The sequence below is a fragment of the Colobus angolensis genome, unplaced genomic scaffold, assembly GCF_000951035.1.
Source record: "Colobus angolensis palliatus isolate OR3802 unplaced genomic scaffold, Cang.pa_1.0 Scaffold584, whole genome shotgun sequence".
Lineage (NCBI taxonomy): Eukaryota > Metazoa > Chordata > Mammalia > Primates > Cercopithecidae > Colobus > Colobus angolensis.
In genome coordinates this window covers 92151-104447 of record NW_012119421.1, presented here as the reverse complement: position 1 = coordinate 104447, position 12297 = coordinate 92151, and the positions used below count along the sequence as shown (strand labels likewise).

General features: G+C 46.8%; 1 protein-coding gene and 1 long non-coding RNA gene across 2 annotated transcripts in view; one reads left to right on the top strand and one right to left on the bottom strand.

Moving 5' to 3' along the window:
• The window catches only part of LOC105526273 (putative neuroblastoma breakpoint family member 6-like protein), a 255070-nt gene that overhangs the window by 196379 nt on the left and 46394 nt on the right, over window positions 1-12297 (bottom strand).
• Window positions 1310-8113, top strand: LOC105526272. The gene is made up of 2 exons (XR_001004057.1): window positions 1310-1433; window positions 6829-8113. It is a non-coding gene; the product is annotated as an uncharacterized LOC105526272 (long non-coding RNA).

Sequence of the window (12297 nt, the reverse complement as noted above, 5' to 3'; positions counted from 1 at the left end):
ACCTGTTGTTTCCTGACTTTTTAATGATTACCATTCTAACTGGTGTGAGATGGTATCTCATTGTGGTTTTGATTTGCATTTCTCTGATGGCCAGTCATGATGAGGATTTTTTCTTGTGTCTGTTGGCTGCATAAATGTCTTCTTTTGAGAAGTGTCTGTTTATATCCTTCGCCCACTTTTTGATGGGGTTGTTTGCTTTTTTTCTTGTAAGTTTGTTTGAGTTCTTTGTAGTTTCTGGACATTAGCCCTTTGTCAGATGAGAAGATTGCAAAAATTTTCTCCCATTGTGTAGGTTGCCTGTTCACTCTGATGGTAGCTTCTTTTGCTGTGCAGAAGTTCCTTAGTTTAATTAGATCCCATTTGTCAATTTCAGCTTTTGTTGCCATTGCTTTTGGTGTTTTAGACATGAAGTCCTTGCCCATGCCTATGTCCTGAATGGTATTGCCTAGGTTTTCTTCTAGGCTCACCCACCTCTTTATCCTGCTTCTGCTCCTATTCAGTTCACACTTTATCCAACTTCCACTTCCCTCTGCTGTTCTCCTGCCTCACCTTGACTCCTCGTTGCTTTGCCTGTTGCACACTGAATTTACTGCAAATAAAACCGTCTCTGAGGAGGATGCTTCTGCGCACTGCACCCTGCATCCTCCATCTTGTACTCCACCTGTGGAGTTCCGCAGTATGAGCAGTAGAGTAGCAGGAGCTGGAGCAGAGGTGGTGTTGGGTGAAACTCACACAGTGAAATTTCCCTTATGCAAATGTTCAAGCACTTGTGAGAGGTTAGAATTAGCTCTTTCTTTGGAATGAGCTATTTCAGTGAGATGTTAAAGTGTAAACTCTTTCACCAAATAAATTGATGTGCTCAGGGTGAGTGAAAGAAAGGGGTAAATCAGGATTAGTGATGCAGGGTCAGTGCTAATGACACAAGCTTCTCTCCTCAGGCCTATTCATTTGAGATACATCTCAGGCACTTAAGCACAGCAATGCTAAGTTGGTGCCAATTATATACATACACACATATAAATATATAAAAAGCATATAATATAAATATTACATATGTAAATATAAATAGTAGCAATAAAATCAACACCAAGCTTGTTTTTAATCATTCACTCAAAATACACTGAACAGCTACTGTGCAGTGTTGGGACTGCTTAGAATCCTAAGACAAAATTATTGGGCATGATAGTGTGTGCCTGTAGTCCCAGCTACTCAACATGCTTAGGCAGGAGGATGGCTTGAATTCAAGAGTCCAAGTGCAGCCTGGGCAACATACTGAGATTCAGTCTTTTCTTTTCTTTTTTTTTTTCTGAAATGGAGTCTGACTCTGTGGCCCAGGCTGGAGTGCAGTGGCACAATTTTGGCTTACTGCAACCTCTACCTCCCAGGTTCAAGCGATTCTCTTGCCTTGACCTTCCAAGTAACTGGGATTACAGGTGAGTTCCACCACGCCTGGCTAATTTTGTATTTTTAGTAGAGATGGGTTTCACCATGTTGGTCAGGCTGGTCTCGAACTCCTGACCTCAAGTGATCCACCCACCTTGGCCTCCCGAAGTGCTGGTATTACAGGCATGAGCCACCGTACCCGGCTGAGACGCAGTCTTTAAAATAATGAAATAAAATAAAAACATAAACCTCAAACAAACAAAAAGACAAACTATGATTTCAATCATTGGGAAGCTCTTGATCTAGTAGATGAGATATATATACACACACCAAAAATATCATAATTTCAGAGAAGTGCTATGGGGTCTAATGTTTAACAACTTCTGGCATTTGACTGATGGTGTTTAAAGTTCTTCCACCATTTCCCAGGGGCATAAATTGAGGCAAGTTGTTTGGTATTTACTACATTTTGGCTTCTTCATATGCAAGGGGGTTATGACAATAATACCTACTCCATGAGGACGGTATGAGGACGAAACGAAATCGTGTATGTATAGCCTGGGCCAATACCCATAGACACTGAGTACTCAATTAGGTGTTAGCTAGTAGATTTTAAATGTGTATTTATTCTTATAGTTTTTAAGGTAAAATTTACATTCATTGAAATGTTAACTGTACTTTTTTGGCAAATGAATACACTCATATAACTCATATCCCTATCAAGACAGAGACCATTTTTACCAACCAGAAATTTCTCTCATGTGCCTTCCCAGTCAATCCCCTGCCAGCTGGAACCAGTTATGATTTTTTCACCACAGATTGATTTTCCCCTTTCTAGAATTTCAAATAAATGGGAAGGTATGCACTGCTTTGTGTCATTTATCTTCACAGACTTTAAAATTAAAAAGTTACAATTTTAAACCTTTTGGGCATTTAGTAAAAATCTCCTTCCCACCAGTTGCCACCAGTCACCAGTCTTCATTTCTCTCTCTCTCTCTCTCTTTTTTTCTTGAGACAGGATCTTGCTCCGTCATCCAGGCTGGAGTGCGGTGGCATAATCATGGCTGACTGCAGCCTCAGTCTTCTGGGCTCAAGCAATCCTCCCACCTCGGCCTCCCAAATGGCTGGGACTACAGGTGCCCGCCACCACGCCTGGCTAATTTTGCTTGTATTTTGTGTAGAGGCAGGGTCTCACCAAGTTGCCCACGCTAGTCTCAAACTCCTGAGCTCAAATGATCTGCGGGCCTTGGCCTCCCAAAGTGCTTGGATTACAGGCATGAGCCACTGTGCCTGGCTCGGTCTTCCTCTCTTGAAGCAACCAATGTTATTAGTTTTATGTGGACCATCCCATGGCTTACCATTATTAATTCAGGTGTTTATACAAGGCTCTTTGAGAACTCAGTTTTAAAGGTTACCCAAAGCATCCTGTGACAACCCAGTCTAAAATGATATAAAATCAGTTTTAATATAACTGAAGTTTCTACATTCTGACTCCAAATGTCAGATTGTGGCATTTTACCTTTCTCTGACTTTATGTCAAATTTACTTCAACTTCTGCCATCTGTCATTCTCATTTATGAACAAATATATATTTAACAAATGTGGAAATACAAACCATGAGCCAAACAAAACCAAATCCTGGGCTTAGGTAGCTGATAGTAAAAAATTCCCCAGAATAAACCACCCAATTACAGTTTCATGCAATGTGATGGGAGTAAGGGACCATTGTAGGGAGGTCAGAAGGTGCTTTTCAGAGGTAGAGACTACAGCTGTTCTCATAAGGATAGGGGTTAGAAGAACCTTCCAGGCACAGAGTAAAGCATGAGCAAAAGCCTATGGAGGCCAGGAAGCTGGTAAATAGGGACTAAAATAGGCCAGTTTGGCTGGAGCAGAGAGAACAGAATGGAATTGGTCTGAGTAGTGAGAAGAGATGGAGAAGTGGGCAAAGCGCCTGGCCATTCAGGGCTTGGTTAGTTAGAAGGTTTGTCTAAGACAATGGGAAGGTGTTGAAGTGGTTTGGGCTGGGAAGTGACAGGGTCACATTATATTTTGAAAAAGCCACTCTGCCTGTTGTGTTGAGATTAGAAAGGCGATAAAGGGGATATGGATAAACCACAAGGAGACTAGGTCAGTAGTCCCTCCACCCCCACTCCCCAGGTGAAGGTAGCCTAGACTAGGGTGCTGATGGAGGAGATAGAAGAGGACAGAGTCAAGGAAATTTTGGAAGGTAAAAACCAGTAGGATTTGCTGATGGATGGAATATAGGAGGGGTGAGGTAGAGTATCAGGGATGTATCTTAGTTTTCTTATACAAGATGGATTCAGTTGCAATGAAATTGTTTATTGAAATTGACTTTAAATAATGGCATGACCTAAAGTTATGGAAACATTTGCCTTAGATGAAATTTCAAGCTTTCAAAGTTTTTAGCTGCGTGGATAGCGTGGCTTTACTTCCTAATTCTTGGTATTTCCTAATCTTGTTGGAAAAAAAAAGTTTCTATTTTTCTCAAAGGCTTTTTTCATGGGAATCCCATGTGCCCAATCTGGTCTAAATTTAAATTAGAAAAATAATTACAAGTGCCATTGACACGTTTGTCATTGTTTTTGCAAGTGACCTAAGGCCACCTCTCAGAGGAGCTGGGGGCTGCCTTCTGAAACCTGGGCGTGTGCACCGCGTGCCCGGGCCTGGAAGTCAGACTTGAGGGCGGTGAGGCAGCGCCAGGCCTGCACTCCTAAGCGCTGGGTTGCTCCGGGGCCCCCCTAGGGGTATGTCTCCAGCCTCTTTAACCTGGCATGGGCGGTTCAAGTGGCCAGGGAAATCAGCGATTTGCAGGGTGGAGTGCTGGTGCTTTGAAACAGAGGCGGAGGGGAGAGAGGGATTTCCTGGTCCCCGCTGCACTCGGTGCATCTTCTGGGTTACTCCTTTTCTTGGCCCGCGCTGCCCCTAACCTGCTCCAACCTTTGTGCGGTAGAGGCGACCGGGTCCTTTTAAGGCCCTGCGGCGCCTGCACCTTAAAGGTTCTCTTGACGCGGCCAAGCGGGACGCTGAGGAGCCAGTGGGCCCCGGGCGAGGGGTTAGGTGGCGGTTGAGGCAGCAGCGGTACTGGGAGGGGTAGGTGCGGATGGCGAGGCTGCCTGAGCTTCTGAGTGAGCGCGGTGCCTTTGGGAACACTGAACGGGCGACGTGCTGCGCCAGGAGCTGGGCCAAGGCGCGGCCGCTCGGCTGCCGGCTGCAGTCTTGATGGGAAGTTATGGCAAAGTCCACCCAGCATTTCCGAGGTTCAGGGCGCCGCGCCAGGCTGGGCGGGCGGTGATCCGGAACCCGCAGGTGCACAGCTGGGTCAAGGCAAGGCCGTGTGGCAAGTTTTGTTGCGCGAGTGGGGGTGGGGGGGCGTGCACCGCGGAGGCCTAAGTTCTCTGCGCTCATTCTTCGCCTGCCGCTGCCGCCCGCAGTCCACCTCTCGTGGGCGCTGGGGAGGAAACTCGCTGGCGGGTGTTCTGTGGCATCCCAGGGGGTGGAGGGACGGAGCAGCTTTGGGGGCGCGTCCTCGTAAATCCTGTGGAGGACACTGACCCCATACCCCACTCTCAAGGCGGTTCCTTCTGGGAAGCTGAGGGGCAAGAGCGGTCACGCCCGTGACTTGCAAAGTTGGGGTCTCTATTGGCCTCTGGCATTCTGCTCCTGGCGGTGTCTCCAGGCTGGTGATGGGCAAACCAGGTGTGCCAGGTCCAGGATGCACATGAGGAGCGTTTGTAGCCATCACTGAATCACCTCATTACTAGAGGGACAAGCCTCAAATTAACCGCAGAATTTCCGGTAGGTTGGATTGTGGGGTTGGTGTTTGCACGCCAAAGAGTTACTGTGATTTCCCTGTGTCTGTCTGTCTGTCTTTCTGGCTTCTTAGATCCTCTTATTTGGCGTCCTTTCACTGAAGAGTTAACCAAGACGTTTGGCATGGTTTCCTTGCTTTCTTCCTATCTTTTGCTGCTAGAGCTGCTTTGGAAAAGAAGTCTTTTCTTGCAGTGGTATCTTTTCTTTGGGTTCCCGTGTTGTTCATCCTTTCTTTGCTGAAAGAATGAATCCCAGTGCTTCAGGAAGTTAAAGAAAAGATCCGCTGGTAGTGTTTAATCTTTGTTCTGAGCTGATATGCATTAGTAGCTTTCTTTTGTTTTTAAATTTTATTAGTAAAATTTCACCAGTGAACCAGAAGCTCTTTTTTTCTATTCTGAAATGCTAGCTTTAAGATTTCTGAGAACTTTGTGTCAAAGAAATCTTTGAACAGTTACTGAAGTATATAAAAGAAGTTCACAATTTTAAATGTGCAGGTGGTCCGGGCGCAGTAGATCACACCTGTAATCCCAGCACTTTGGGACGCCAAGGTGGGCGGATCACTTGAGCCCAGGATTTCTAGACCAGCCTGGGCAACGCGGCAAAACCCTATCTCTACTAAAAACACAAAAGTTAGCTGTGTGTGGTGGTGTGTGCCTGTAGTCCCAGCTACCCGGTAGGCTGAGGTGAGAGGATCACCAGAGCTGGGGAGGTTGAGACTGCAGTGAGCCGTGATCATGGCAGTGCACTCCGGCCTGGATGTCAGAGTGAGACCTTGTCTCAAAAAAAAAAAAAAAAAAAAAGGTACAGATAATGAATTTTTACCAAGTGAACCACCACAAATCAAGAAATAGAATATTGCTAGACTGGGGTATATTTCTAGGAGTGGCATTGTTGGTTTTAGAGGTACATGAATGATAAAACTTTAGTATCACATATTGTTGAACATTTTCCCAAAGTGGTTGTACCATTTAGCAGGGATATTCTGGTTACCCCACATCCTTGCTGATGCCTGTCAGTTAAAAATTATTTTGTTATTCTAGTTGGGGTGCAGTAACATATCAGTGTGGTTTCATTTTGCATTTTCCTGGTATTGAGATTGAGTATCTTCTATTTCCATTTATATGTCCTCTTTTGTGAAGTGCCTGTTAAATCTTTTTATCCAGTTTTCATTGATATGCTTGTTTTTCTGTTGATTTGTAATACTTTTTTCTGGATATGTGTCCTTTCTAGGATATATATGTATTGTATTTCCCTTTTTTCAATCTGCAGCTTGCGTTTTCACTCTTTTAATGGTGTTTTTTCATGAATGGAGATTCTCTTTTTTTTTTCTTTTTGAGACAGGATCTCGTTCTGTTGCCCAGGCTGGGGTGCAGTGGCACAATCACAGCTCACTGCAACTTTGACCTCCCAAGGCTCAGGTGATCCTCCTGCCTCAGCCTCCAAGTAGCTGGGACCTACAGGGGAGCACCACCACACTCAGCTCTTTTCTGTATTGTTAGTAGAGATGGGGTTTGGCCACATTGCATAGGCTGGTCTATCAGACATTATTAAGCACCCCCACTGCTGTTAAATTTCAACGTTAAGTTTTTGTTTTGTTTTGTTTTGTTTTTTGAGATGGAGTCTTGCTCTGTGCCCGGGCTGGAGTGCAATGGCTCCATCTAAGCTCTCTGCAGCCTCCGCCTTCTGGGTTCAAGCAATTCTCCTGCCTCAGCCTCCTGAGTAACTGGGATTACAGGCATGTGCCACCATGCCCATTGAATTTTTTTTTTATTTTTTATTTTTAGTAGAGACGAGGTTTCACCATGTTGGCCAGGCTGGTCTCGAATTCCTGACCTTGTGATCTGCCCGCCTCGGTCTCCCAAAGTGCTGGGATTACAGGCATGAGCCACTGTGCACAGCCTCAAAGATTCTTATGAGTCTCACAGATGCCAGAGAAGATGCCATGACCTACACTTGCAAACTCCCAGAAGACTTAAAGCTATTGTTTTGCAAATGCACAGATAAGTATTAATAACATGATGCTGTGGATGAGCATGAAAGTTTTTCTCTTACTCCTAATTATGATGTTTTCTATCTTACCACTTTGCCCTGCTGATGGAATTCAATAAAGGAATCTCTACCAGCAGGCACTTGGTTTTTACCCTTCCTAGGGCCTTTAACAGAGATCTTGTTATTACTAATCTTTGGTCCTTGCTTGTTTAACCTCCTTGTAAAGTTTGTGTCTTCTAGATTACAATAATTCCATGTAAAGATGATGCTGGCACAAGGCTTCCAACCCATCCCCTCTTCTGACCCAGAAAATAAAGACATCCTGCCTTTGGACCTTTTAGAACAGGTATCCAGAGAATATACTTCTCCAATGCTAAGCAGGGTCTACGCCCATAACATCAACAGGAAGCAGTTACAGAAGATGAATCTCTACCCTTCTGCAAGCCCATTAAGATTAAGGAGGAGTATACAATCTCTGATGGGGAAATGAGGTAGGAGACCAGTAGGACTTATTTTCCAGTCACAACCCCATTGAACAGAGCAGGATCTGGTCAAAACAGGGCACAGTGAACAAGCCTACTGGAACCAGAAGATGATGATGAAAGTGACCTCTAGTTGCCCTCACTGCTTGTGAGCATAAAGACACTACCACTGGGACATGGCCAGTTTACAAATGCCATGGCAACACACCTTGGCAATGACTTGGAAGTTACTTTATATGGTTCTGGAAACTCCCTGCCCCTTTTCCAGAAAGTATTGAATAATCTACCTCTTAAGTGGCATGTAATTAAAAGTGGGTCTAAATACAACTAGCTAGCAGCCCACAGGCACCAACTCTGGGCACAATGCCTATGGATTAGCCCTGCTCTGCAAGAAGCAGCACCAGTTCAATAAAAGTTGCCTTCTCTCACCAGCAGCTTGCTCTGGAATTCTTTCCTTGGCAAAGCCAAGGAAACTACAGTCTGGAAGAAATTTCCCAGGCTACGAACCAGTTTTGGGGTTCGCCTGCTCTGCCAGTCAGAAGTTATCCCCTATCAGCCTGCAGAGACCTGGCCCACAGGGCACTCTCCCAGCGGCCCCTCAGCCAGCACCATGGCCCAGAACCCCCAGCCCCACCCCAGGGCCTGCCATCCAGTTTTCCTTCCACTGGTAGAATGGCTCCAACCCAGTTCCCATACACAGATGGAAGGCCAGGAACCCCTGGTGGGCTTGGAAGCTGCAAGGGTGAGTGCCTTAATTTGTCTTCTGCTGCTTATAACAGAATACCTAAAACTGCAAAATGTATAAAAGAAAGGAATTTATTTCTTACAGTTATGGAGGCTGAGAAGTCCAAGGTCTAGGGGCCACATCTGGTGAAGGTCTTCTTGCTGGTGGGGACTCTATGTAGAGTCCCGAGGTAGCACAGGGCATCACACAGCAAGGGAGCTGAGGTGCTAGTCCAGATCTCTCTTCCTCGTCTTGTAAAGCCACTAGTTCCACTTCTATGATAATCCATTAACCCATTAATCCATGAATGGATTAATCCATTCATGAGAACAGAACCATCATGACCCAATCCCCTCTTAAAGGCCCCACCTCTCAATACTGCCACACTGGGAATTAAATGTCAACATGAGTATGGAGGGGACAACTATTCAAACCACAGCAGAGGCTTCCTCTGGGCCCACCTCTTAGACTTCTTTTCCAGCACAGGAAGCCCTTGATCAAACTCCCCTACAGTCCACCTCCATCCTTCCCACATGCTAGATTTGCCTTCTCAGATCCCTACTGTGACCCTGTCCCCTGTCTGCTCAAGAGCCTGCAAGGACTCCCCAAAGAGTGGGGGGTAAAAGCCACATTTTAAACCTGGTATTCAAGGTTCTTTAGACCCGCTCCCGAGCTATCCTTGGGGTCTTAGCCCACGTCACCAATGTAGTTGCTCTTGACACCTTTCTCTCTGCCTACAGTCACCTGTCACCTCCCTACTCACCTTAACCTAAGGAAGCCCTTAAGGACAAGCTCAAAATCTATTCACTCTGTGCAGCTTCCCATAAACGATGAAGGCCTTCCCATAAGCGTCTGCAGCCCTTAGCCACCTGCCTCCGTGTTCCACCTGCCCAGGCACATCACTTAACTTCTCCACAGCCCACTACCTGCAATTGGCCTGTAAGTCCACAGGACAGGGACCTGGTGCCCTTCGCTCCAAGATCCCCAGGCTGGCAACAAGGAGAAGGTACAGAATCATCATCATTATTGTCATGTACGTCTGTGTGAAGAGACCACCAAACAGGCTTTGTGTGAGCAATAAAGCTTTTTAATCACCTGGGTGCGGGCAGGCTGAGTCCGAAAAGAGAGTCAGTGAAGGGAGATAATGGTGGGGCCGTTTTATAGGATTTGGGTAGGTAAAGGAAAATTCCAGTCAAAGGGAGGTTGTTCTCTGGTGGGCAGGAGTGGGAGTCACAAGGTGCTCAGTGGGGGAGCTTTTTGAGCCAGGATGAGCCAGGAAAAGGAATTTCACAAGGTAATGTCATCGCTTAAGGCAAGGACTGGCCATTTTCACTTCTTTTGTGGTGGAATGTCATCAGTTAAGGCGGGGCAGGGCATTTTCACTTCTTTTGTGATTCTTCAGTTATTTCAGGCCATCTGGGCATATACATGCAAGTCACAGGGTATGCGATGGCGTGGCTTGGGCTCAGAGGCCTGACATTCCTGCCTTCTTATATTAATAAGAAAAATAAAACAAAATAGTGTTGAAGTGTTGGAGCAGCGAAAATTTTTGGGGAGGAAGACACAACCCTTGTCTCTGGAGAGCCCCAGACTGCAGGGGAGAAGCTACAGCCTCTCTTTGAGCATCTCAACTGTGAGGGCAGAGATACATTTCTGACCCTCGAGGAGCTTCCTAAGAGGGAAGCCCCAACTCATGTCTTTGGGGGTCCAGGTGTGGGGGGGCACAGCCTCTCTTTGGGCATCCCCCATTCTGAGAGGAACAGCACATCGCTGCCCTGGGATAGCCCCTGTCAGAGGGCAACCTTGCACGTGTTCTGGGAAGGCTCTGTTGAGGGGAGAGGCAGTCTTGTCGTTGGAGGCCCTGGTCTGAATGGAGGTGAAGTCAAGGCTGGAGGAGTCTAGTCTGAGGCAGGACATGTGGTTCCTTCCAGGGGATCCCCTGGTCTGAGAAGGGGCCAGGCAAAGGACCAGTGTCTCCATAGGACAGACCCAGAAGCCCAAAAAGACCACACAGTCACAGCACCAGCAGGGGTGCGTCTGGGAACCATTCTCCTTTGGGAGGAGCCAAGGGACCCCCCCTTCCTCAGAGGACAGAGCAGGCCATCCCAGACTTCTCCTCTCCAGGTCTCAGCTCCCCCATCTGTCACTGCCTGGGTCTCTGGTTGTCCCACCCCCAACCCATACCAGTAACCTCAAGGGTGGCCAGTAACCAAGCCCACCCACCATTGCAGACCCAGCAATGCCGTGCCAAGCCCAGGATCTGAATTGTGCCATTGGAGAGAAACTAACTGAGGAAATTGATAAGAGAGGAGGGTCCAGGCCACCGAAGTCTGACAAATGAGGCTGGGATGATGGTGCATTTACAGAGCACCTCCTTGACACTGGCCATTTCCCATACATCGTCTGTAATTCTCCCCACTGTAGAGATGTAGGGACTGGAGTTCAGAGAGGTTAAGTAACTTGTCCAAGGACAAACAGCAGGAAGGGATGGAACCTGGCTGGAATCCACAAGGCCTCACTCTGAGCCTGTACTCTTAATCATTACCCCTTACTACACTATCCCCAGTCCCCATAAGTCCTGTTGGCTGTGACCACCAGACTCACACCTGCTGCTGCAGTTCCTGTGAATTAAAACTCTTTCCACAAAACTGCCCTAAGGAGATTCACCAGGGAGAAGTGTGGGCCACCCAGCGAGTGAAGCACCCTCTGCAGCCCAGTGAAGAGGAGACCCCATCAAGAGGCCTGGATCACCGTGCCAAGCAGGCCCAACAAGATGGTGGTCGTGCCTGGGCAGAAACTTCAGGCCAATCCCTGGCAGAACTTTATAGCACATTATTCCGCTGATGTGGTAACACCGGCAAAGCAGCATATGCCTCCTCCAAGCTGTATGGCCTCGGGCAAGTTACTTGACCTCTCTGAGAGTGTTTCCTTACCTGTGAATTGGAAATGGCAATAGTACCTTCCTCATAGGCTGTTTGCCGGGGTAAACAACATAATGTATGTAAAGATTTGGAAACCATGCCTGGCAAGTGGAGAGCACTTGCTATGTTCACCTTTGGGTGGTCATCGTCATTTGTTAACACCTCAGGGAGAAAAGAGAAATCACCAGGAATCAACAATGGTTCACTTTAAAAGGTTACATCCTGCTAACGTCCGCTTGGAATGACATTTCTGGGACGAGCACCAGAGTTATTTCAGAAACACGTTTGGCGCTCTCCGGAGAGAGAAATGTTGATTTCTGTAAAATGCAGGCTGGGTAGAATATTATCATATGTTGGTTGAAGCTGTGCTGTGTGTTGATTAAATGTTTCAAAGGCGGTGTCATTGGAAAGGTTTGTTGCGGATTTGCATGACAAATACATCTGAAGATGAAAAGATGCCAAAAAGCTGGAACGGTCAACAGAAGAATGTAAAATGACCCCCAAAGTCCAGAACAATGCATTTAGACCAAGAGCATCAAGGGAAACAGCCAAAAGGTAAACAGTCTGCCCTTTGAAAACTGATAGAAAGAGAGTTCCGGCCAGCAGCGGTGGGTCACGCCTGTAATCCCAGCACTTTGGGAGGCAGAGGCAGGCAGATCATGAGTTCAGGAGTCTGAGACCAGCCTGGCCAACATAGTGAAACCCCATCTCTACTAAAAATGCAAAAATTAGCCAGGTGTGATGCATGCACCTGTAGTCCCAGCTACTCGGGAGGCTGAGGCAGAAGAATCGCTTGAAACCGGGAGGCAGAGGTTGTGGTAAGCTGAGATTGCGCCACTGCACTCTATCCTGGGCCAAAAGCAAGACGCCATCTCAAAAAAAGAAGAAAAGAGAGTTCAACCATATGCTCTTTAGCAAACAAGGGGGCAACCACAAGTGAGGGCTGGGGAGGGAAGAGAGAGAGAGA